At 36.0% G+C, this 24,850-nt stretch overlaps 1 long non-coding RNA gene across 1 annotated transcript; it reads left to right on the top strand.

The window, feature by feature from the left end:
- The first annotated feature begins 4,769 nt into the window (after window positions 1–4,769).
- LOC113085667 (uncharacterized) lies at window positions 4,770–23,074 on the top strand. Its single transcript, XR_003284373.1, has 3 exons — window positions 4,770–4,808; window positions 5,178–5,280; window positions 22,973–23,074. It is a non-coding gene; the product is annotated as an uncharacterized LOC113085667 (long non-coding RNA).
- Window positions 23,075–24,850: the final 1,776 nt, after the last annotated feature.

Below are 24,850 nucleotides of genomic sequence, written 5' to 3'. Positions count from 1 at the left end.
CACTCAGTCCCTGCATTAGCATACCTGTTACCTCAATTCCCACTGCTTAAGAAGTGGTAAGTAGCAGTGTGTTAACCTGCTGGTTAGTGAGGTATGCATCATTCTAAACGGAATTAAGAACACCTTTTAAAATTCAAATTCAAATTTAAAAAATCCTCAATTTGAACTGAGCTAGCAGATAGGATGCAGAGTTGCCATTTGAATTTGAATATAGGAAGTACAATAAACTGAACTGAATATCAAAGAAACATAAACGCAATCTCTAAATGTAATTTTTTTTTAACTGTATCCATCTATTTTTAAAGCTTACATAAACATGAATCTGACATTTTGGATACATAGGATTTGTGATTGAAAACTCCAATTACGCTTTAACCCTGTTATCCTATTGTAGTGTAATAATCTCTATAGAGTGGCACATAAAAGTACACATTCTGTGATTAGCCATTTTACGTGACAATCTGATATGTGTTTCTTTTGTAAGTGGCCTGAATGTGGGCCGTACTTTTTGCTGATATTCAAGATGACAGTTGATGACATTACAAATTTGAGCTGGGACAATGGAAGAAGAAACAGCATATTGCCTGCTGCAGTAGAGGGGAGAAACTGCTGAAGAGAGGAAGAAAAGAGGCCGTGTCATGTAAGACCAGGTCCTCGGGCGATGACTGGAACAGCTTTGTCACTGCGAGAGAGAAATCCTTCAGTTCAGAGTGAAAAACACACAGTATCAAGCACCTGGGAGGACGAAGCTCCCCCGGCTCTGTCCAAACAGCGTAAATGTCTCTCGTTCCGCTCGGCTTCGCATGCCGTTTCCGCAGGGCTTTAGCGCGGAAGTGGATCATGCTTTTTCTTGACCGAGCACGAGACGGGTGAGGGGTCCGAGGGCCGGCCGTTGATCACAGAGTGAACGTCTGACACTACACAAGCCTCCCTCGGTTCCCAGCATCCTCTTCAGTCGCCTGTCACTTTGTCTCTGTCAGAGCCACGCGTCCCTGAGGCCTCTGGCTGCGGTAAAGCAAACACGTTCATGAATCTCTCCTCCAAAACAGGCTCGCATCTCCTCCAGACTCCATTATTTCTGGAAGCGGGAGCCGATAACCTCTCCTGAAAGTGAGGCGGTGTTTACGTGTGCATTGCATGTTTTTAATGCTCTATTTTAGTCGTAAATGATTGTGAGGATGTCAGATACGAGACGATTGAACTTTATTAAACCCTGGAGGGAAATGAAAACGCTACAGCAGATAAACTAACAGAGACAGAAGAATAAACAAGTGGAAATGATGCTCAATGTAAATACACCTATCTATCCATCCTTCCTTCCTTCCTTCCTTCCTTTGTGTGTATCTATCTATAGTATGCAGCTGTTTATGAGCATCTGCTCTGAATGCTACATAAAAAACACAATATGAGTTGATGATGGGCCATGTGTTTTTTACAGCACATGGTATGATTTCTAATTCATAAGCCGTTTCCTTGTATTTGTCTTTTTGTAACTTGTAGCTTTTAGTGCGGAGTGCTCAAAAGAGAACAGAGAACTCAGAAGAGCCCAGAACGAGCTGCAGCAGCATCAAATATTTACATGCAGCATTTTGGACGGGAGGGTTTAAGCGCTGATACAGGCACAAAGCAGCCCAGAAGTGCATCACACCCTTTTATCTGTCACATCCACAACCGGATTCGAAAAATCAAATGCAATCAGGTGGATCCAACCTTGAGCGTGTAAAAGGGTGAGTGAGTGTGTTACATCAACATTAACTTTTAACAGCCAAGGAATGTCTCCATTCCACAGTGGAAAAAGGTTCTTTAGATCATTGAAATGTTCTTTACTCTTAGAAAAAAAAAGGTTCTTTTGAAAACTGCTTGCTGGAATGTTCTATGGGGAACCAAATATGGTTCTTCTAGTGTAAAACCTCTTTTTAGAAACTTTATTTTTTCTTTAACCTTTATAATTAATTATTTAACCTTTATAACCTTTATTACCTTTAACTTTTATTATTTATGGAACCTTTATTTATTTATTTTATTTAGAGTGTCTTTTATTTTGAAATTGTTCTTGTCATGACTTTGTTCATTTATCTGTCTAATGGTGTCTGGGTGTTTGTTTTTCATCTCATTAAATCAGCATGTTTTCTGAAGGACTTACATTTTTTCTTCAGGTTGTGTGTTTTGTTGCTGTATGATTGGTGAGTCTTTGGTGTCAATTATTCAAGTTTCCATATTCTGGATAATTGCTTTTCTCTTTATTACTAATAATAGCTCATTTTGGTCCTAAACCTGTACTGCTTCTGATAGTCAAACTAACATTTGGTAACATGCTTGTTTTATTGAGTGTGGTAAAGCTATGCTGATTATTTTTAAATCTAATTTTAGGCCAAAGTGTTTCATGTTTTTTGGCAGGCCAATCAAATAAATATATATTTTTTAAATCTTAGTTAATGTTTATTTTCCAACTTAATGAGTGCATTGCATCGTGGAATATAGTGTTCTTTGCAGTGTTCACTTGTTGTGAACTGTAAGACTGTACATCTATTTAAAGCATGAAAAACATTCGACTCAAACAGGATCATGCCGAAAACTAATGGTTTTTAACAAGGTGTTGACCGTAAATGTTGACTTTGTCTAGTTTGTGTCCATTTTCTGAATTGTTGGTGTGTAGTGGTATAAAGCTTGTGTTTATAGGGATTTGCAAAAGAGACACTGACAAACTCTTAACCCTCTGGGGTTCGAGGTGATTCTGGGGCCCTTGATATGTTTTGACATGCCCTAACATTTGTGCTTATTTCAGCTACTTATAACATACTATTTACTGACCCTCAGGCCACCTAAGATGTAGATGAGTTTTGCTTCTTTATCAGAACACATTTGGAGAAATAATAATTCATTCATTTCACATTTGCAGAAATGTAGTATTACATTACATTAGCATCGCATCACTTGCTCATCAATGGATCCTCTGCAGTGAATGGGTGCCATCAGAATGAGACACCAAACAGGTGATTAAACCATCAAAAAAACCCACACCACTCCTGTCTATCAATTAAACCGTGCAAAACAGCTATAAATGAGTATATCAGTGAATTTTGGATTATGGACTTATATTTTTGCCAGAAGACATTAATTGATGTCTGGAGTGGTGTGGATTACTTGTGGATTATTGTGATGTTTTTATCAGCTGTTTGGACTCTCTTTCTGACGGCACCCTTTCACTACAGATGATCCACTGGAGAGCAGGAGGTGTAATGATGCATCTCTTCAAATCTGAAAAAGAAATTCTAATCAAATTTTAATTTCTTGGTTAAACTATTCCTTTAAGTAGCAGCTTCCCAAGACGGCAGCATTAGTTGCTAAATAAGAGGATTTACAATAGACTGCATTTATAATCTTGTTTTTACTTTTGCTATTTGAAAATATTAAATGTGCACTGCCATTTATATTTTTATAACGTTAACTTGGCTGCTTTTAAAAGCACTTTCAAAAAAGCAAAATTATTAATAAAGATATGCTTTCTGTGTTTTGAAAAGCTGTTTCTGTTGCATGTTGTACATACAAAGCAGAGGAGGCAGCACACATAAAGCATCTAAATCAAAGCCTCTTGTTTCCAAATAGCTTTTTTTCCAGCTTGACATCAAGGTTACAGGTAAAGCGCAGTCCGTCCGCTCTCACGCAGGTGTTAAGTGGACCTGAGGCCTGGCGCCTCGAGCGTCCGGGGGAAATCGATCTTCGTAATATGTCTGCTCACGCCAAAGGGCTTTTGACAGGACTGTTCAGTCAGGGAAATAATCAGTCACGTAGAGAAATGAAATCACGACGGTGGGTTAAATTCTCCCTCTCTTTCTCTTGCTGTGGATCTGGGCTCGGTCAGGAGGGAACGCTCTGGATCAGAGATAATGGCCCTGTCTGGACTGGCTTCAGCCCGGTTGACAGACACCTTCAGCTACCTGGAGCAGTCATGCCTCAAAGAGCCCATTCCCTGAGCGCCCGCTTGATCTCTTTGTATCTCTTTATCACTCTTGAAATTTCTCTCTCGATCATTCGCTTTCTTTTTCCACCTCCTCCCTCTTTATTGTTCTGAAAAACCCAAACTAGACCAGCTAGTTCAGCTGGAGACCTCCTTGAAGTGCCATTTAAAGGGATAGTTAATATCATGCCCATCCTGTGTGGAAATTTCCAATTTCAATAATAACAATAATTGTTTTCAAACAGGTTTCCCTCCTTCTGTCTTGCATTGTTTGGATAAAACAAGTAGTCCCAAACTAAATTATTCCTTCATTAATATTCCTATATATGGTGTTCCTGTGGCTCAGTGGTAGAGCATTGTGTTAGCAGTGTAAAAGGTTGTGAGTTCGATTCTCAAGGAACACTCATACTGGTTAAGCCTGTTTTTACAGCCAAAATTATAGCCTGAAGGCACTGTAAGTTGCTTCGGATAAAAGCATCTGCTTAATACACAAATGTATTTTGCATAAACCGATGTTTCCCTAGTGAAAAATGGCCGGCCTTTAAAAAGTTGCTTGTGAATTTCCTATTATGCTGTATCATCTCCAAATACATTTTCTTTCAATTAGCACAGGTTTTGTATTTCTTTTAAACTGTATCCCACAATGCAGTGCATTCAACTTGGTCTCTACCCATATGATAATTAAACAATGTAATAAGGCCATGTGACAGCGTAGCATAATAATTGTATGGAAAAGTTCACTATGTAATGATATATCATTTATATAAATTAATTAATTGTTTTCAAACAGGTTTCCCTCATTCTGTCTTCCATTTTTTTAACAAAAGGCCTAACCGCAAACTCCAAAAATGTAAGTTATTTTAGTTATTTGTTGATTGTATTTTATTTTAGATTTACAATTTTTATTTATTTATAGTAAAGCATTTTAATGATGCACACACACACACACACACACACAAACACAATTAATTAATTTAATAATTATAATTTATGTATTTATTAATTTGTTAATATTAAGGCATATAATTTTTTAAAGGTAATTATATTTGTTATATTTTATTCTTGTTTTTATTAGATAGTTAAAGTATTATTTATTTGTAGGTTGGGTCATAAAACAAACATTCAGCAATGCACACTGCAGCTTCAAGTCCATCTTAAAATGTAAGCTGGTCCAAACTGGTCTCTTTGTTTCTTTTTCTTCTCTTTTTTTTCCCAACAGGATCTTTCTCTCTCCGTCTCGCTCTTCCTCCCTCAAGCTGTACTGGGAAGTTAATTTGGTGATGATGGCAATGGAGGTCCTGGGAGGCTAATAGCTTTTCCAGGTAAATAAATCCCCATAGTTCATAATTAGCTATTAGCATGCGTGTCAACTGTTTGCTCTGAGCGCAGGTCACGTGTTTCTTATATTTACATCACGGAGGTTTTCACTGATGGTACAGCGGGCAGTGTTTTCACTTGTGAGCCGAGGTTATTCATGCGGTTAAGTATTTTAACACACACATGCTAATCTGAGCTATCCTAACACAGATGAGATGGGGGAAGGGAAATTGTGATCCAGATTCTGAGTCCAGGTTTTAAAAAGTGTAATGTGGGGAATTCTGAAGGTGATTCTAATTCTGGTTTAATTAGTTTAATTATGGGGAAAAAATGGCATCCGTTTACAGGTTTATAAGTTTATTTTTGGGGGGAAAAAGTGATTATGATTCTGGTTTTTAGAGTGACAATAAGTGTTTTATAATTAAAAAATATAGTTTTCAAATTCTTTCAAATTTTTGTTAGAATTAATAATGTGGAGAAAAAGAATCCAGAGGTTTCCAAAGGTTTTAGTTTGTGGATTTTGGAAGCTTTATTGTAAAAAAAAAAAATCAAACAAACAACAAAAAACTGATTCCGATTCCAGGTTTTGAAAGCTGGTAAAAATGGTATCCGGTTCTGTGTATTAGAAGTTTTGTTGTGGGAAAAAAAAGGATTCGAATTCCAGGTTTTAGAAAGTTTATGGTGAAAAGTGATTCTGATTTTAGTTTTTCGAAACTTAATCGTGGAATAAAATTATTCAGATTCCAGGTTTTATAATCTTTTTTTTTTTTTTTTGTGAAAAAAAAGAAGAAAATGATTCTGATTCCAGTTTTTAGAAGCTTTGTGGAAAAAATAATTCTGATCAGTGGCATAGCCACAGGTGTGCACCTAAAAATAGATGCAGAATTATTTTTTATGGTCTCAATAAAAAATGTTTACTAAACTTGGGCTATTGTTGTTTACTTAGAATATATATATATATATATATATATATATATATATATATATATATATATATATATATATATATATATATATATATATATATTTTGTTGGCGACTCGGTTGATTCAGATCGGCACTTCGGAGTCTGTTCGCGACTCGGTTGATTCAGATCGGCACTTCGGAGCATATTCGCGACTCGGTTGATTCAGATCGGCACTTCGGAGCCTGTTCGCGACTCGGTTGATTCAGATCGGCACTTCGGAGCCTGTTCGCGACTCGGTTGATTCAGATCGGCACTTCGGAGCATGTTCGCGACTCGGTTGATTCAGATCGGCACTTCGGAGCCTGTTCGCGACTCGGTTGATTCAGATCGGCACTTCGGAGCCTGTTCGCGACTCGGTTGATTCAGATCGGCACTTCGGAGCCTGTTCGCGACTCGGTTGATTCAGATCGGCACTTCGGAGCAAGTTTGAGATTTTTTTTAATTCAGATCTGGACATCGAAGCAGGAAGTGTTTGTCAAACAGTTAATTGGTGATTATTTGGACTTGAGGCTTTTTTTTTACCTGTCGATTCAGCTTGTACATGGACCCCAGTGGCGCAAAAAGTGGGTATGCGCCATATGCGCCGCACCATGGAGGGCGCCAAAGCGATGGTAATTTTTTTTTTCTAATAATTTTTGTAAATGTAGGCTATATTAAAAGTTTTCTATATATATATATATGTGTGTGTGTGTGTGTGTGTGTGCGAGTGGGTGGGGCGCTGTGAGCGCTGAGTAAGCAGCAGTAACGTTAGTGCGTTGTCGTTGAAATTCGAAAAAGATGAATAAAACAAAAAAGCTCTCAGGGGCTAAAATAGAAAAAGAAAGAGGCAAAAGGAGATGGCATGTCAAGGGATGCGACAGCAGCTAAATAAGTGATTGGTGAAAGGCAACAGGTAGGATTTAAAATGTGACGTCTATGCTCGAAGAATATGTAAAACTGGAATCTGAGCTGTCATTTATTCCGTCATCACCCGGGTGCTGATAGCGCGTGCGCACAGATGAGACCTAAACAGCACACGTTGATATCTGTGTTTAAACTAAACTAGTTTAAGCTTTGTCAGTTTAAACATTTAAGAGGCAGAGGACGCGAGCTCGCGCGCGCAGTGAGATTTGTGCATGCGCTCATCCGAAGCGCACAAAACCCGCACCTCAGAACGCGCGCAAATATGCTCTCTCTTAAGAACTTTATTTAAATGGACAAATTCAGACAAAAAATATGTCCAAATGCCCGTCTTGGTAAGCTGAACGTAGGCCTACTGGATCATTACATTCTCTTAAAGTGACAGTATTTTCTATGCTGTGTTTTTGTTTTAATATGTTTTTGTTTTTAATAATTAAAATGTTTAATAAAAAGAATATCAATATATAATAAAATTATTAAAAATGTTTTACTAGATACTCCTCTAACACTGGATAGCTGCGCCCCTGATGGACCCACACACAAAGGTGGACACGCTCTAGACGGGTTTGCCAGGTAGGTTGACCACCCGTCCCGTGTAGTGAGTGCGCGCACAGCGTTTGAAGCCCAATACATGCCTCCCACAAATTGAGACTGTGTCACGCATAATCAATGCTTGCTCAAAAAAAGTTGGTCGCTATATCTGGAGTCACCAACCCGTCGATCGCGAAGATTTTTCAAAATCTGAGAAAAAAAGGTGCGAGCCTCCGGTGACTGCGCGCGCACCTCCGGAAACAGATGAGACATTTATACTTGACACAACTGTTTTAGACTGAAAACCAGACCATACAACTGATTTAGACGCGGGTGCCGGTGTGATGAGATGTACTAATATCCGTCTGCTGGCATGATTGTTTTATGCCTGTAATTGATTGATTATTGAGGTAATAGGGATGGCACGGTTTGCTGAAATAAAAAAACCAAACCGTTCGGTTCACCACACACGGTTCGGCACGCGCTTCAACTTAAATCTGACAAAGCATCTGTAATATCATCTGTAATATGGCTTGCTATAAAAGTTTAAATTAAGAACTTGTCTGTGCAAACACACCTCCTTTCTATGTTAATAATTTTTTTTTAAAGAAAGTCAGCATTGTTTGACTCCCAGTGTTAACTTTGTTCTATTTGTCACCTGGTTTCATATAAAAAACACTATCAGCAGGCGCAGTTCATTATAGTGAATCTCTTGAGTATATAGACGGACGTATGGAAAGATGGCATCGTGTCCCTCAGGAATGCATATCTGGAAATATTTGATCCACAGAGGAGACTAAACTGTGTAAGCTTGCAGAGCGTGAGATGTTTGAATAAAGCGCTGAATGTGTGTCACTACCGAACCAATAGCATCATGTGTCAGCTGATAACACGAGGCTGGGAGATGCACATCGCTCAAGACAAACAGTTCTCGTGACAGGCCTTTACAGCGGCTCTCGCGGGACTCTAGCGATCCGACATCTCCTCTGTCAGAGCGCTGGCTGCCGGATGAGAGTAGCTCTTTGCCTTATTTAAAACTAGTGGATATTCCGATTGCCTAATTACTCAAAACAACCCCTGTGCAATTAAGCAGCACTGGCAGCCGTCCAGACTGGAGCGGCTTACCAGAGTACACACTGAGAACCATGGTACACGCTCGAGCTAGATGCTAATTGAATTTTGTTATTTACATTAACGTTTGTGTTTTTGGCAGCCCCTTTCCAGCCAAAAAGACTTACAAAAAAAGAGTATTTGTTGTGTTAATGGCAATTACCAAAGGACACTTTTGAGGCAATAACACGTGTGCCAAGTGAAACGCTAGAACACAAATGGGTGATTCTGCTATCGGGGAACTTTTCTGACATCTTTTTATTTTACATTTACCTTTATTAATTTGGAAGACTGTGTAAGTATGCCGAGCATGCAGATCAGTTTATTTATTTATTTTTTTAATATGTAACTTTAGAACAGTTTTTTTTTTTTTTTTTTTGTGCAATTTAATTAAGTGTCTGTGCTTTTAAAAATTTTACTTTTGCATGCAAACCCCCCCACCCCCTCCAATTTAGGTAAGGTTTTATGATTTTTAAAAAGCATGCTAATTAAGCATGGATTTGTCCTTTATTACATTTTTAGAAAGGGGTGGTGGATTGTGATTTCACTTTTTTAAACTTTAGTTACCGTGTAATGTTGCTGTTTGAGCAGAAACAATATCTGTAAATAGGGCCTAAAACAAACTTTTTCCAAACCTGCCAATGGCCAGTGATGTGATGAAATTTACCGGCCAAAATGTATTTTTATCGGCCATGAAACAATTTTTGCAAAAACTGGCAGTTGTTACTACTAAAATTACTAAACCTATTTACAGTCTTTTTTAATGTGTCCTTTACTTTACTTACTTTACTTTATTTACAATTTGTTCTTTGCTTTACTTTTTTTTTATTATTATTATTTTTGTTGTCTCTAAAAATTTTTTAGATGCATAATCCGTTTCCATTAGCTTCATTTGAGGGCCAGATTATTGAATAGTAAATTTGAAGGAGGCCAGGTGTGGCGACTGACACTGTTACATATACTCGCCAATGCCTATTTTTACTCGCATTTGGCTCTTGGCATGTGTTAATTTTAGGCACTGTCTGCAAGGTTACAATGTGGAAAGTTCAATGCAAATGGAGATAATATCTTTTAAAATGACGTCACTAACTTCCCGGGTTAGTGACGTCACAAACCCTGATGACCATGTTGCGCTGCTTTAAAAAAGAGGAAGAGTTGTTGCCATGCTGTCAAAACTAGGGGAACATGAATAAATCTATTCACATATGAATCACGATTCTAATGGATTCACAAGTTTCAAAATCAGCGTTTTAAAGCATCGGTTCTTAATTCTGCTCGTCACGTTCCTCTGCTCTGCACACGCTCTGCATCTCTCTCTCTCTCATTCAGATCATCAGCTTGTCAGCTCAGCATCAACAATGAACTGTTCCAATTATACACTTTATGAGTATGGACAGACGCCATTGTTTTCAATTCAGCCAGAGCACATGCTGTTGAGGTGAGGGGCGTGACTTACAGACACACTGGGCCAGCTAACCAATCTGAGCCCATAGCGTCTTTTTGAGGGAGGGGCTTCTGAAAAACATGAAATCATCAGAGTGTTTATAGGAGAAGGGACAGGGCAGTGTAGAATCCAGGTAAATTATGTGAAATACATATATATATTTTTAAACAAAGCATTATGCACCACATAAACACAATCAAGCGAAATAAAATGAATAATAAAAACCATCGACCACCCCATAAATATATATAATTTAAGTACATAGTTTTTTTTTAAAGCAATTTAAATGCAATTTGTCTTTTAAAAAGCAATTTAAGCATTTTTTTTTTTACTTGAGTACAAATTTGTGCCTTTAAAAATGCAAATGGTTTTTTTCTGCAATTTTCAGCTTTTTTCAAAATAAAATTTGTGTTTTTGAAAGGCAGTTTAAACATGGATATATTTGCAATTTAAGTATAGGCTTTTAAAAGTTGAAATTCAAGCATGGATGAATAATTTCAAAACCAATTCTATTCAATTCTATTCTATTCAAGCATGGACGCATGTGTTTTTTTTTACAAAAACAAGAACAACCAAACAAAAAATACATGCAATTTAAAAATTTTTAATGAATTTTCTTTCCATTAACATGCTGGTAAAAAAATTAGGTCAGATTTATTTATTTAAACATTTTTTTTAACAAGTTCAACATTAATTCACCACTGAACACCCTGTTGTGCATGTCCAAGGATTTGGACTTTTTCTTCAAAAAGTGGGAAATGACATTACCATCAGAAGCATCCACACCATCACACATTATACAGAATCCTTTTGAAGGTTGATCAAGGCCTTGATCAGATCTTCGTTCCAGGACATGTGATTAATGTTTAAACAGATGAAACACTTTTGAAGAAGTTTTATTTATTTTAAAAATCTGAAATATTCTCAGAATTGAAGAATCGTATAAGAAACAACAACCTTCAGCTGTCACAATTATTCCTTAATTGTGGACAGAAATTAGTTGTTGTAAAAGTTCAAGGACGCATGTTCGTTTTCTGCTTGTAGGAATGAAACCAACAACCTTCTGGCTCCCGACCCTGAGATTTAACCACTCCACCGCACTACTGCTCTGGTAGAAGTCATAGTAATTGTTAGTTTGAGAGAGAGCCAGCAGCAGAGAGCTAAAAGAAAAGAGCAGTAATCATACGTGTCATTTCATGCTAATGACATTCCCCTGTGGTGAGCGCTAACAAAAGTTGTGTGTTTAGCTGGTGTGGTGAAGCGTCTCAGAGGTCAGCAGAACCTTTCCTGTTGCTGCGTTTGGTGATTGGTGGGTTTGTGCGGGTCCGCTCCGCTTCTGAAGCCAGTCTCACAAACAGTCCATTAAGAAAAAAGTGGCACTAAATCAAGCCTGGGAATAGAGGCTCCAGCAGTCAGCAGAGTGGAACTGCTTTCATTTATTTCAGGGGCTTGTTCGGGGAGCGCTGCTGACAGGGGAGACGCTGCGATGGAAATGCATGCGGCAGTGCTGGATTTTTCAGCCCGGCTGTCTCTTTTCCCCTCCCTTCTTAAAATTCCCCCTGAATGTGAAACAGGTGATTGATTTGGGCGGTACTTGAGCAGTGCTTAAGATTTCCCACATCAGCTGCCCTCTCTGACAGCGAAGAGCCGCTCGGATGAGAATATGAAGGAGGGAGGGACAGAAACGGATGGATGGATGGATGGATGGATGGGAGTCTAAGGCTGTGTCTTAATCCACACATCAAATGGTTTTAAGTGCTTTTGAGGAGATAATAAGTAGATGAGAATCCAGCCCACTGACTTATGCCTTACAAACCTTTAGTGTGACTTTGTTACAGTTCTTGGTTCATTTTAAATTGAACAAGAATAAATGCTGATCTGGTAGTTATGATTTAAATGGTTAACTATGGTTAACTTGGTACTAGGTCTGCTATTTTTTTACTATTGCATGCACATTTTTTAGTACTTCAGCAGTAGCTTTTCTCATAACAATAGTTTGATATTTATTTTTGAAATATTCATTGTTTAATATACTAATTATTTTGTAGAAATTTTTCATTTAGAATTTCACATGTAAAGAGAGAATGATTTTATTTATTTCTTTAGGAAATAATATATTTTACTATAAAATAATATATATTACTACGTTATATTATATAAATGTTTCATGTAAATAATATATTTGAATATATATAAAGGGTATTATATTATTTAGCTATAATATATTTATTAGTTCATGTATTTTATTTAAAAAATGAAAATATGAATTGTTTGCCACTTTCTTTTGTATTGTTTTTGTATATTTTTTTGCTAATTTGTCACATGTAAAAGAATTTGATCATCAAGCAAATTTTTATATTACACAAAGATAATGCAAGTAAATACAAAATGCAGTTTTTAAATGCTTATTTAATTTATTAAGGGAAGAAAGCTGTCCAAACCTACCTGGCCCTACGTGAAAAAATATTTGCTGTTAAATCATGAAAGAACTGTGATTAACCACTTTATTTTAGAAAGCAGAGTTAACTTTCATTTGTCACACCCAGACTTGTTGAATCAAGAAATCACTTAGAATCTGTCTGACAAAGTGAAGCATGCTTAAAGAGCAACACTTGCCATAGTTGATGTTGAATTGAACAATGGCAGGACAATGGCTCAAGAAAAACAAAAAGAAAGGTTTCGGAGTGGCCAAGTCAAAGTCCAGACTTAAATCTGATTGAGATGCTATAGCATGACCTTAAGCAGTTAATCCATGCTCGAAAATCCTCCAATGTGACTGAACTAAAACAATTCTACAAAGAAGAGTGGGTGAAAACTCCTCCACAGCAATGTGAAAGACTCATTGCCAGTTATCACAAGTGCTTGACTGCAGTTGTTGCTGCAAAAGGTGGCGCAATCTTTTAAGAGTGACATTACAAAAAAAAACAAAAAAACGTATTTATATATATTAATTGTCTTTTTTTTAAATTCTACTTTCACATATAAAAGGGAAATGTTAATTATTTTAATGTAATATTTATATTGCATACCCTAATGTTTAATATTTGTTTAATTGTATTTTTACTACAATTATTTTTAATATTAATATTAACACTAATAATTTATATATTTTTTTAAAACAGTGTAAACAGATCAATACAGAGACTTCTGAAAAGGATTGCATGGCTGTCCACATTCGCTCTGCGTATCATTGATGAAAGTGTAAACCATAACTGTTTACAATTTTATGTGCATGCCCAGTGTGCATGAATTGTCATGTGACATGAGTTTTTTGGTTGTGTAATGTGGATGGACATAGTTTCTGAAATGCAATGACAACACCAGTGTAGATGAGGATCATTTTCATGTCAAATTCACTAGTGTGAACAGGGACTGAGTGTGTATAGCTCTGGCTGAATGCTGTTCCTTGCATCTCTCTGATTGTGATCACAGTTGTTTTGTTATCAATCCTGCTCTGTTTGCTCTGTCAGTAGTTTGTATTGTAGTTGACTGCTTTTAGAAAAGGGTAGCTTGACTGTAGTTGAATTACTTTGAGTGTTTTACAGCTGGAGCAGCTCCGTCCTGTTCTGCAGTAAGTGCACTGCTGAGGGAATCGTTCTAGGGGAGTCCCGTTGTCAGAATCGCTTCAGTGCACTCAGTCGTTCACTTCCTAGAGATGATATGCACCATAAAAACCAGCAAGCATCAGTTGCTCATTATATTCACTTACCAGAGAGGTTGTCATGTCTTCTTCAGTCTCTCATGTCATCAGAAATGAAGGATGGTATATTTCATAATGCCACTGTACTAGTAACATCTGTCCACATATCTGTATTCAGCTATTCACATACATTTCTATGCAAGCTTGTTCCTGCCATGGATTTAAATATATTTTTTGCAATTTCATGTTTATATCTTGCTATTCTGACTATTTTCCTCTGAATTGCAAATTCATATCTCACAACTGTAAACTCAGAATTCAGAGGGGAAACTCTGAATTGTGAGATGTAAATTCAGGATTTAAATTTTTATCTAGAAATTGTCAATTATTCAATTGCTGTATTCCTTCTATGAATTGTTATCGCGCAATTGCGAGTTATTAATTGTAACATATACATTTAGAATTTTAAGGAAAAAAGTGAAAATTTATATATATATATATATATATATATATATATATATATATATATATATATATATATATATATATATATATATATATATATATATATATATAATTTTTTTTTTTTTTTTTTTGGAAATTAAAGACATCAACTTTTGTAAATTTATATCTCACAATTGTAAGTTTTAAACATGTAGTTTGGTCTTTTTTGTTTGAATTGTGAGTAATCGCGAGATGTAAACTCACATTTAAACGTTTATTGCTCATGATTTTTAGGATAGTTGTTGCAAATTTATCTTACAATTGACTTTTATTTTCCTCCAAAGTTGCAAGTTTATATCTCACAATTGTGAGTTATTGATAGAGTAATTTAATTTCAATATTCGGAGACAAATTAGCTAGAGATGTAAATGTGCGAGATTTGCTAAATTTATTTCTCGCAATTCTTTTTTTTTTAGTTGCTTCCAGTGGGGACATAATCACTGATTATAATGACTTGTACTGTCTTTTTAATCATTTTGTTGCATTGCACAGCGTAAACATAAAACCATGTCTGCATTTGTGATCTGAGAAATGAAAAACAACAAGCTCTACTCTACACTGTGCAAAATTCGCTTTTGAATCATCAGCAGCAAATCCTATAAATATTTAAGCATACTTACAGACTGCGAATTAGAAAAGACGACATTGTAGTCTTCTCTCCCAGAATCAGATAACAGTCCTCCATAAAATGTGCATCACACATCTGAATATTTGGGCTGAACTGTTCAGGAAGAGTGTTGTAAATTTAACTTAGCCACTGAATTCTAGTTGTATCTTCATTTGGGAGGCCAAACAAAGTATTTTCGCTTTCACAATGAAACAACGTCTCCACAACATGGTTGCAGCAGCAACAGGGAGAATCAAAGTTACGCCTTCTTTCTTTGCGTGAACATTTGGGCAGTGTTTTGCAAATCTCCCCACATCATGATGTAGACATGTGGGGGCGTGTTTAAATGAGGCGTTTTAGGAAGGCGTGGAGGAGTCTAAACTTTGATAAAGAATATCTCTTTGGGTTTGAGACTTGAGTCTTTGCAACCTTAGGGATCTTATCTATTCACAAACATCTTGTAACACTCAAAAGAGAGAGAAAAACTTGAAATCCCATCATATGACCCCTTTAATAGGGAGATGTAAACTTGCAATTGCAAAAAAAGTCTGAATTGTAAGTTAAAAAGTGGATATTGCTCAGGAAAAACTCAAATTTTATTAAATAAATCTTAAATTAATAAGAATTGCACATGTATATCTCACAATTGTGAGTTAAAACCCCTCAGTTTGGAATTGTGACTTTATATCCTACAGTTGCGAGATATTACTGATAACATAACAAACTCATTATTCTGAGAAAAAAAATTGTGATGTAAACCCGCAATTTTGAGAAAAAAGTCTGAATTGAGAAAATATCACAATTGCCATTTGATTTTTATTCCATGGTGGAAATAAGCTTTCATACATTTCTGTACATTTGTGTAGAAATTGAAAAATATTATATCAATATACTGACCGTTTATAATGTGCACTGTTGTACTTATGCAGACATTTATTTGTCTTTGATTTTTGATGTCAAAATATGGTACATATAAGAGTCTATCCAAACATATGGAGTTTATGTACTGTATACCAGAAAAGACAATTCACATGAAAATAATACCTATAAATATTAATGATGATGTTGCCAAAAAAAATAAATGGTGTGTTGGTGACAAATAGCTATGTTTTAATGCACGGCCTCATGCTCAGGTGTCCCATTTTAGTTGGAGGCCCTTACTAGAGTTGAAATTCACGTTGTAGGAAAAAGCTGCAGTTCAAACTCTAAAAGTGCATTTCTATGCCTCCTAATTTGCAAAACGCAAAACCAATCAGCATCAGCGCAATTTCTTCTTAAAGAGACAGTGTCCTGGCGCCCTTTGGAGGATGCTCTACACCGCAGTGCCCTGAAAGCTGATTAATTGGCTTGTCAGCTCAGTATTTTTATCCCATTCCCCAGACGAGCGCAAACGCACCGTCCTTCCCAGTGTCCTCTTGCGTCCTACACCACGGTCAGGTGACTGTCGAGGAACCCCCTGTGCCTGGAGCCGCCGTCTGATTGGCCGAGAGCACACTCTCACTGCACGTAGTGATGCTAGAGTCCCCCGACCGGAGGGCAAACCCTCCAGCAGCTTCCGTGTCCTGGGCTTAATTGGTGTAGCAGTACCTGCGAGAGGCGGCGCTGATTAATGCGAAACGCAGCGTTTCTGCAGAGCGCCTCTTGATGAAGCCCACAGGGCTCACGCAGCAAGCGTGACAATGTACCGAGAGGAAGAACCTCCAGCCCAAAAGTGCGGAGGAGGAAACGTAACCTAGTGAGTGTTCCAACGAAATGAAATAAAACAAAGTCACTGTTATGGATGGAAACAGTTTCTGCAATCTATTTCTAATTTATCTTTATTGCAGCTTCAGCCCCAAAGGCAATTCTGTGTTTGGTGTGACATGAAAACAGCGCAAAAACACAATTCTGCTTTCACTAATAATAACAAATTATCTTCCCCAGCTCGCTGCCACCCAGAAGTTGGGAGGAAAGGGTCCATTTTAGGGAAGCGATAACCTCGCTCGTTCCACGATTTCAAAGCAGCTGTCATAAAAGCAAAGAAATGATGTGGGGTGAAATAGCAGAAACGTTTCACGCTTCCGTCATTCATACGTTTACTGAAGAGACATGAAGTGCATGACTGTTTTTTAATAATAAAAATCATTTTAGTGCAGTAAACGTGCTAGGAAATAGTTCAAACAATGCTTTGCAGTACGTGCTTCAGTTTACTGCATGCTGTTTTTGTTAAATATTCTGCATTATGCAACAGCTGTTTCAAGCAGTAGTATGCCACTGTATATGTTAACAGTAAGTACGGATATCATCTTGGAAACACCTGTTAAATTCATATTCATATGCATTTCCATACACACTGAAAATCTACATGGATTCAAGGTAAACCCTGTTTTCTTTAATACACCTCTAGTAAAAAAGTTATATGTTTAAAATACATTATTTCATACTAAGTACAGTTCAAATGTATTAACATAATACTTCACGAGACTTAACAAAGCTTTATTTGGAGTACTAATTGTGCACAATGTATATATGTGTTTTAATGTCACTATTGATGTGATTGTATGATTTCAGTCTTTAAATGTAAGATATTTAAAGTAAAGAATACTTTGCAATAGCTCAACTTTAGCACAATCAAATGTTCTTCAGTATATCTTTAGCTGGACTTCAGCACTAATTACACAAAACTGAATTATGCAAAAGTGCGTACTAGTGCACACTATTACTGACATTTTTCAAATATATTTTAGTGTATTTATTTTTCTGCTCTTATTGTAATTTTTAATGATTGCATGTTTTTCTAAATAATTGTTTCTTTTTAATCTTTTAACAAAATGAAAAAAACATGCTCCACATCAAGAAACAACCTATCTTTAGCTGATATCATTTGAGTATTGTGGCTATATGTAATTTTTTTTTTTTTTTTTATGTCTCTTGATATAGTTTTTTTTATTATCATTTTGATTGTTAAGGTTGCAACAGCAAAGGTGTAATTTAGGTGAACATGAGTCTTTTTTTCCCCACCCATGTCCTGGCCAGGATTTCTAAAATGTCTAAAATATTCGGCTTTTGCCTTTGTTTTCAAATTGTTTTCATACTTGCCGAATGTAAATGATTGAAAAGTTGTTTGACCAATAGCATGCAGGCATTGCACATAATCAATCAATCAAGGCTTGCAAAAAGGCAAGGCAATGCAATGAAAATACTTCTCCATATAATGTATGAGGACTGTAGAGAGGGCATCAGTAGGAAAACATCTGAACATCTTATGTTATTTTGAAACCCCTGTCAGGACAAAACTGTGAAAACAAGGACATTCAGGAGGAAAATGCAGTCAGATGATGATAAAAACCAAGCCTATATTTTGCATGTATCATTGCATATAATGTTTCATTCAGAAATGCAAAAGTAAAGCGGGTCTTAAAGCCACTTGATGAGGTATAAATGGCAGTGAGGAGCTGATCAGCAGATCAGATGTTGACGTGTTGTAAATGAGGAGCAGTACAGGCTGTTGATCCCTTGGGCCAGGCCCATGGCAGCGCTCGAACTGTCTCGAGGATGGTGATGTGCTGAATGTTTGCGTGTCCCTGCCGGTGAGTGTTGGGCGGCTGCCCAAGCAATTAATGGTCTTTGTAATGTGTTCACCAGCACTAGAACATAAACAAACACCATGAGACCTTTGATTAAGCACCATGCTGCAGTTTCACAGCTTCAAAGCAGCGCTCAATAGCAGCTTTCCCCATCCCACTGCTTCCCGTTGCTGGAACCATCCCATAATTGCACTTGACACATGAGGATCGGCCTCATTCTGAGTCTGCAGCGCACACGCATGTCGTATAAAACTACATCAACCCCAATATAATCCACACACATCCGCAGATCACACATGGCCCCGTTTATAACATACATGCATATATTGTTTCACAAATATCATATGTATTTCATGTCATTTTACTTCTCACTTTGTAAAGATATATGCTTAATAAAAACTATATAGACCTTAAAAACAACAAAAACTAAAATGACAAAAAACATAACTAAATTAATATAACTTTATCCAATTTTAACACAAAAGCAGAAAATAGTAGAAATATTGTGTAAATATGTGAAAAATTACAAAACAAATGACAATACCTACTAATGTAGTATTGTACACTTTTAATTGCATTTTTCTTTCATTCAGTTAATAGTCAAATATATTAACAGTAATTTAAAACAAAAAACAATATCTTATTGAAAATATTTGCTATAAAACTTATAGCAATTATTATTATAATGCATACACAAAAATACGGTATTACAGCTAATTCTTTTTAGACTTTTTCATAAATAAATGTTCATTTTTATATTTGTTATATTTTCATTTTAATTTAAAGTTTTTGTCATTAAGTGGTGTTTTGCAATTTTATTTTATTCATTTAATGTTTATTTTATTTCAAGAGACTTGTGGTTTTATTATTTTATTTTTGTTAACTAATATAACCTTATATAAATGTAAACCTTATATATATATTTGTCTATTTATCTTAACATTTTAATAAACTGTTGGATTAATTACTGATAATACCGGAAAACATTTTTACACATGCTCTTCAGTTGGAGTACATGTAAAGAACATTTTATGTCAGACTTTGCCTTCATGAATCCTTATTTGTTCCAATTAGTGAAAATTAGTTATCATATGTGCATTTTATAAATGAGGGCTCTGCATGTTCTCTGGCTGTTTGTGTTAATCGTAAAATTCAATTTGTCCACTATTCTAAAATAATCAATACCAGAGCAAATTGCAATGCATGCAACAGCATTAGAAAATCCATCAAAGCTTTGATTAAGCGGTTTCACAGCTTCAATGCCTTTTCCCGTCTCACTGAATGGAAATTACAGCAGCCGTCTTTCCCTACCGAACACGGCATGTGTGTAATGATGCTCAGGGCTGATGGGATTGGAGGAGGGGAATTGTTCTTCTGTGCATGTATCTGTCCTATTCAATTACATAGCAATCTCTCTTTCTCAAACACACACACACAGACTCTAAATGGTGGCAACACACTCATGTACACAAGCTTTTAAATAATTATTAAGTTAAGTTCCAGCGCTGTTGGGTGAGTTTTTAAAAGCTCTTGCTCTTGAAACATTTATTGCTCTTTCAACAGTTCTGCTGGCCTGTTTGAATGCACTTGTGGGACCCGTGGTCTGCACATCTGCACGTTTCTCACCACTCACACATTAGCGGCTATCTTTAACGTCATCTAATCTTTATTTCTCGTGCACAAGCAGTTGTGTGGTCACGTAAAATGCTACACGTACTTTTGCAGCAGTATGTATGCAAAATATATGTGAACCTGGAGCACAAAAGCAGTCATAAGTCACATAGGGATGTCGGTAGCAATAGCCAACAATACATTGTATGGGTCAAAAATATAGATTTGTCTTTCATGTCAAAAATCATTAGGATATGAAGTTAAGATCATGTTCCATGAAGATATTTTTAATATAACCTGATTGTATTCATTTGAAAGAAAAAGTCATACACTTGTTTTTTTTGCACCATAGTGACAATGCAAGTGCAAAAATAATATTAGGCCAGTTTTTGCAAATCAGCAGAATTGTTTTTCGAGATGCATGCTGTGGTTTTAATATCTTCATTTGAGTGGACTGCTAAATGTTAAGACATTTTTTAGGATAGGATTTATTTTTTATTTTATTTTTTTTGCAACAGCAATGTCCACACGAGTGCAAAAATAATGACTTTCTTTCTTTTTCTTTCTTTCTTGAAGACAACAGACCTTCATATTAAACCTGGATACAAGTGTTTTAACACCGAGGAAACATACTTCACCTTAAATGTGATTCCTTGAAAGAAAGGGGCATTTTCACACCATACAGCCACATCTGAATAAGCGCTAACAGGCCAATTTCTGGAAGGAGAATTTTTTCTTTATTGCAGAGACTGTGTTTTTGAGAAATGAGCAGGTCTGTGCTGTTTATAAGTCATTCGGAAGCCTTACCTGCATGACTATATTAGGATGATGTTATGTAACCCAGTTTTAGCTTGCACACAAGTTTCCTCGCCTCCAAGGAATGTCAGCAGAAAATATTCTGGGTCATCTGCGCTGCGACCGCACGCTCCCATGATGCATTGTGCAGCAGTGCCTTTGTCAGAGTCAGCTGAGCTTGTGTTGCTGAGACAGCACTGAGAATGAATGGAGACTTTTGCTCCAGTCTCCAGATGTTTCTCCTGAATCTCACATTATGAGTTGTAGAAGAGTTCTCCGCTAGGTTTTAGGATTTAGCTCAGATTGGATATGTGCGAGAGTCAAAGATCTCAGTTGAAAATTATTCTCTTCACAGTTATTGTGTGTGTCGCATCTCATGAAAACATGTTCCATCTCCTAAAATTATATTAAAAATATATTAATGTCTGACTGACTGACTGACTAACTGTTTGGAACATATTGAATTGTTTCAGTTTTCTATACAGTATATAATTGAAGATAATGTATATTTATTTATGTATGCAAATCATACAAACTGTGTTGTTTTGGTCCTGATGATTAATGTTAAATGTGGCTTCATTTATTATTTTAGCATTATTTTATTATTACATTTCACTTTAATTATTACAGTGAAAACAACAGAGCTTTTAAAAAATTAGTATGCATGCATAAATTAATAATGTATTTTAATTATATATTTGGAAAATGGAATTGTCCAATATGTTCCCTATTCATTTATGTATTTATTTATATTTATCATTAACATAAAAACAAAAGACCTTTTAAATTAGTATGCATAGGACGCATAAATAAATGCATATATAAATACATAAATAAATGTATTAATTTCTTGTTATTATGTAGCAAAAAGAATAATCCAATTTCTTCCAAATAAATTTCATATTTATATATAAGCCTATTTATTTCTTCCAATTGAAAAACTTCATTGTTTTTACTGTTATGGTTAATTTCCCTGGATTGTCTCATTTAAGTCTATTTGTTCCCTAAACATTTTTTTTAAGAGAAACATTTGACATGATTTTCTGAGAGGAATGATCTTGCACGGTTTAAAGTGTATAAACATGAACACACTCACAGATGAGGCTTCGTCACGGTTGTTTGTAAGAAAGATCACCTGAAGCGGTTCCTGGAGAGAGTGTAGATTTTACTCGGCGTGAGTTTGGCCTCATGGAGAGAAACCGAGGCTCAGAGGCTTCACAGGGAACTACATAGACAGCAGATCCTCATGAGAGAGACTGTTTACTCTTTAGTCAAACAGAGTTTTGAGTTTGCATTACTAAGATGCAGTGCTTTTAAATGCAGAAATACACACATTGTAAAAAAAAAAACATGCCATGCCAAAAAATGCCATGACATTGTGACAGCAATCCATCCAATTTCTGATTTCCATTGCTTCTTGCTTAAAGTGCCTTTAAAGATATGTGTTGGATTTTAAAATGTATAGACACAGATAGATAAAGTGCTATAAAATAAACACCTGAAAGTGTATTTTGCATGTTTTCTTTCCACTGGTCTGAAACTCCATAAAAGCCAAATAACCCAAAATTGACTAGTGCATTAAAAAAAAAAAGTTTTCACCTGTTATGTTTTTAAAATCTTCAACTGGACTAGAGTGGTTTTCTTGTTTCCTAGCCAGTCTTGTTCCAGTGTGTTTTCTTGAGTATCTGTGTCACTAGGCTGTGGTTCAGCGCTCTGGTGTGTGTTATCTGTTGTTTTCTCTCTCAGATGACCTGTCCTTGTGCAGGACAGAGTCTCAGATCCCAGGCCGAGGTGTGTGTGTGTGTGTGTGTTTCTGCACGTCTGCATGCATGTGTTTGATGAATGTGTTCAGCGTGCAGCTGTATGAATCCTTCCTCTCTAGGGTTCGTCTCTCAGCTATTGTTTCGACCCAAGCAGGAACATGAAACACTCAAGTGGACTTGTCTCTCGTCTCCATATTCTGTTGTGTGAGAACATGAAGCGCGTGCTGCATCACTGCTCTTCTGCTGTGTGTTTCTAACAGATGCAGACTGTAAACCATACGATGACGTGACGGGTCACTGGGAATCTTCGGAGTAACATACCACTGTTTTTGCAGTATTGTATACTGTGCATGAAATGAACATTCATTTTTAGAATTTAGAATCTTTATTATGTCGTTGCATAGACATCACTACTCACTACTCATCTCTACAAAATGCTCATCAAAAATATTATTAAATATAATATTTTATATATAATTTAATGTAAAAAAATCATTTTTTTCCTAAAAATTTTTCCTTTTTTTTTTTTTTTTTTTTTTTTTTGTTATGTACTACTAGTATACTACATTTTATTTATTTATATATTTATTTATTTTTGGGGTTATTAATCTTAATGAACATCAATTCAAAAATCAAAAATGTAAAAACATCTCAGTACTGCAAAAATTTACAAAAAATATTTAAACACACAATAAATTATTAATTATTTAATAATTATTTAAATATGCAAGATAACTTTTATTTCTGAGGTAACTGAAACTGAGCATTGGCTGAATTAAATATGCAATATAGTGAGGTCATGTGACAACAGTGTAGTAGACCATTTGATAAGTTTATTTATTTAAATGATAGGGCCAATACACGTTTATGAACTGAGACAACTGTAATACATTCTGTGCAAGTAGTAAATGTAGTAGACTTCTATGCCATGCTGAGCGATCTGTGCCACTTGGGCTGCTTTCCTCATACCGCTGCAGGATTGACTGAAGCAAACAGTGTACAGGTAGATGTAAAGCGTGTGTTATTTCACTGTGAATAATGCAACAGCTGGCGTGCGGCTGCAGGCAGAGCGTACAGAAGTTTGACTGTGTTTTACAGTCGGCTCTCACAATCTCATCAAATCTTAAGCGTTTCCTGAGAGATGGTGGCTCTCCGGCGCTCATTACAGAGCAGCACAACTGCAGGATTCATCAGGCATAGCACAGACTCCCTCTTTAATATTTCACAGAGGAGCACTCCTGCTCAGCCCTATTACAATGCCTAATCACTCAGATCAGAGAAGAAAGCTGAATTAAACAGACAGAGACGGAGAAAGGAAGCTGTCCTGAGAGTCTGTCTGTGCTGCAGTTTACAGTGATGTCACCGCTGGAGAACAGGACTTTCTCTCAACTTTAATTCAACATGAAACATCATTCACAACCTATTTTACTTCTGTAAAGCACCACAGGATATTCAGTGGAGGAGAAAAATGTAGAATATAAAAATATACAGTATGACTTGGCGATTGAGAAACATTATTATCAATCTTGATAATAAAAAGTTTTTGCTGCCTAGTGTTACCGTGTAAACCCTGATACACTACTTTTCAAAAGTTTGGGTTGAAAAATATTTTTTACAAAAATTTAAACTTCAGCAAGGATGCATTAAATTGATTAAAAGTGGCAATAACATTTATAATGTAACAAAGGTTTTGTATTTTTAAATAAATGCTGTTCTTTTAAAGTTTTTATTAATCAAAGGATCCTAAAAAACTAAAATAAAATGTGCCATGTTTTCAACAAACATTGATGATAATCAGCAGATTATAATGGTTTCTGAAGATCATGTGACACTGAAGACTGCAGTAATGATGCTGAAAATACACATTTGATCACAAGAATAAATTACACTTCAATAAATATTCACATAGAAACAGTTCATTTACATTGTAACAATATTTCACAACTTTACAGTTTTTACTGTATTTTTAATCAAATGTAGCCTTGGTGAGCAAAATAGTTCGAAAAAAAATGTGAACTTTTGACCTGCAGTTTATAATGCAGTTATTAATAATGTACATTATAATGCATTATATATTTTCATAAATAATTGTAGACAAAATTAAAATCCATTATTCCTTGTTCCATCCGAAATGCTTG

The sequence above is a fragment of the Carassius auratus genome, unplaced genomic scaffold, assembly GCF_003368295.1.
Source record: "Carassius auratus strain Wakin unplaced genomic scaffold, ASM336829v1 scaf_tig00042153, whole genome shotgun sequence".
Taxonomy (NCBI): domain Eukaryota; kingdom Metazoa; phylum Chordata; class Actinopteri; order Cypriniformes; family Cyprinidae; genus Carassius; species Carassius auratus.
The sequence above is the reverse complement of the archived record's forward strand: the minus strand, read 5'-3'. Positions and strand labels throughout refer to the sequence as shown.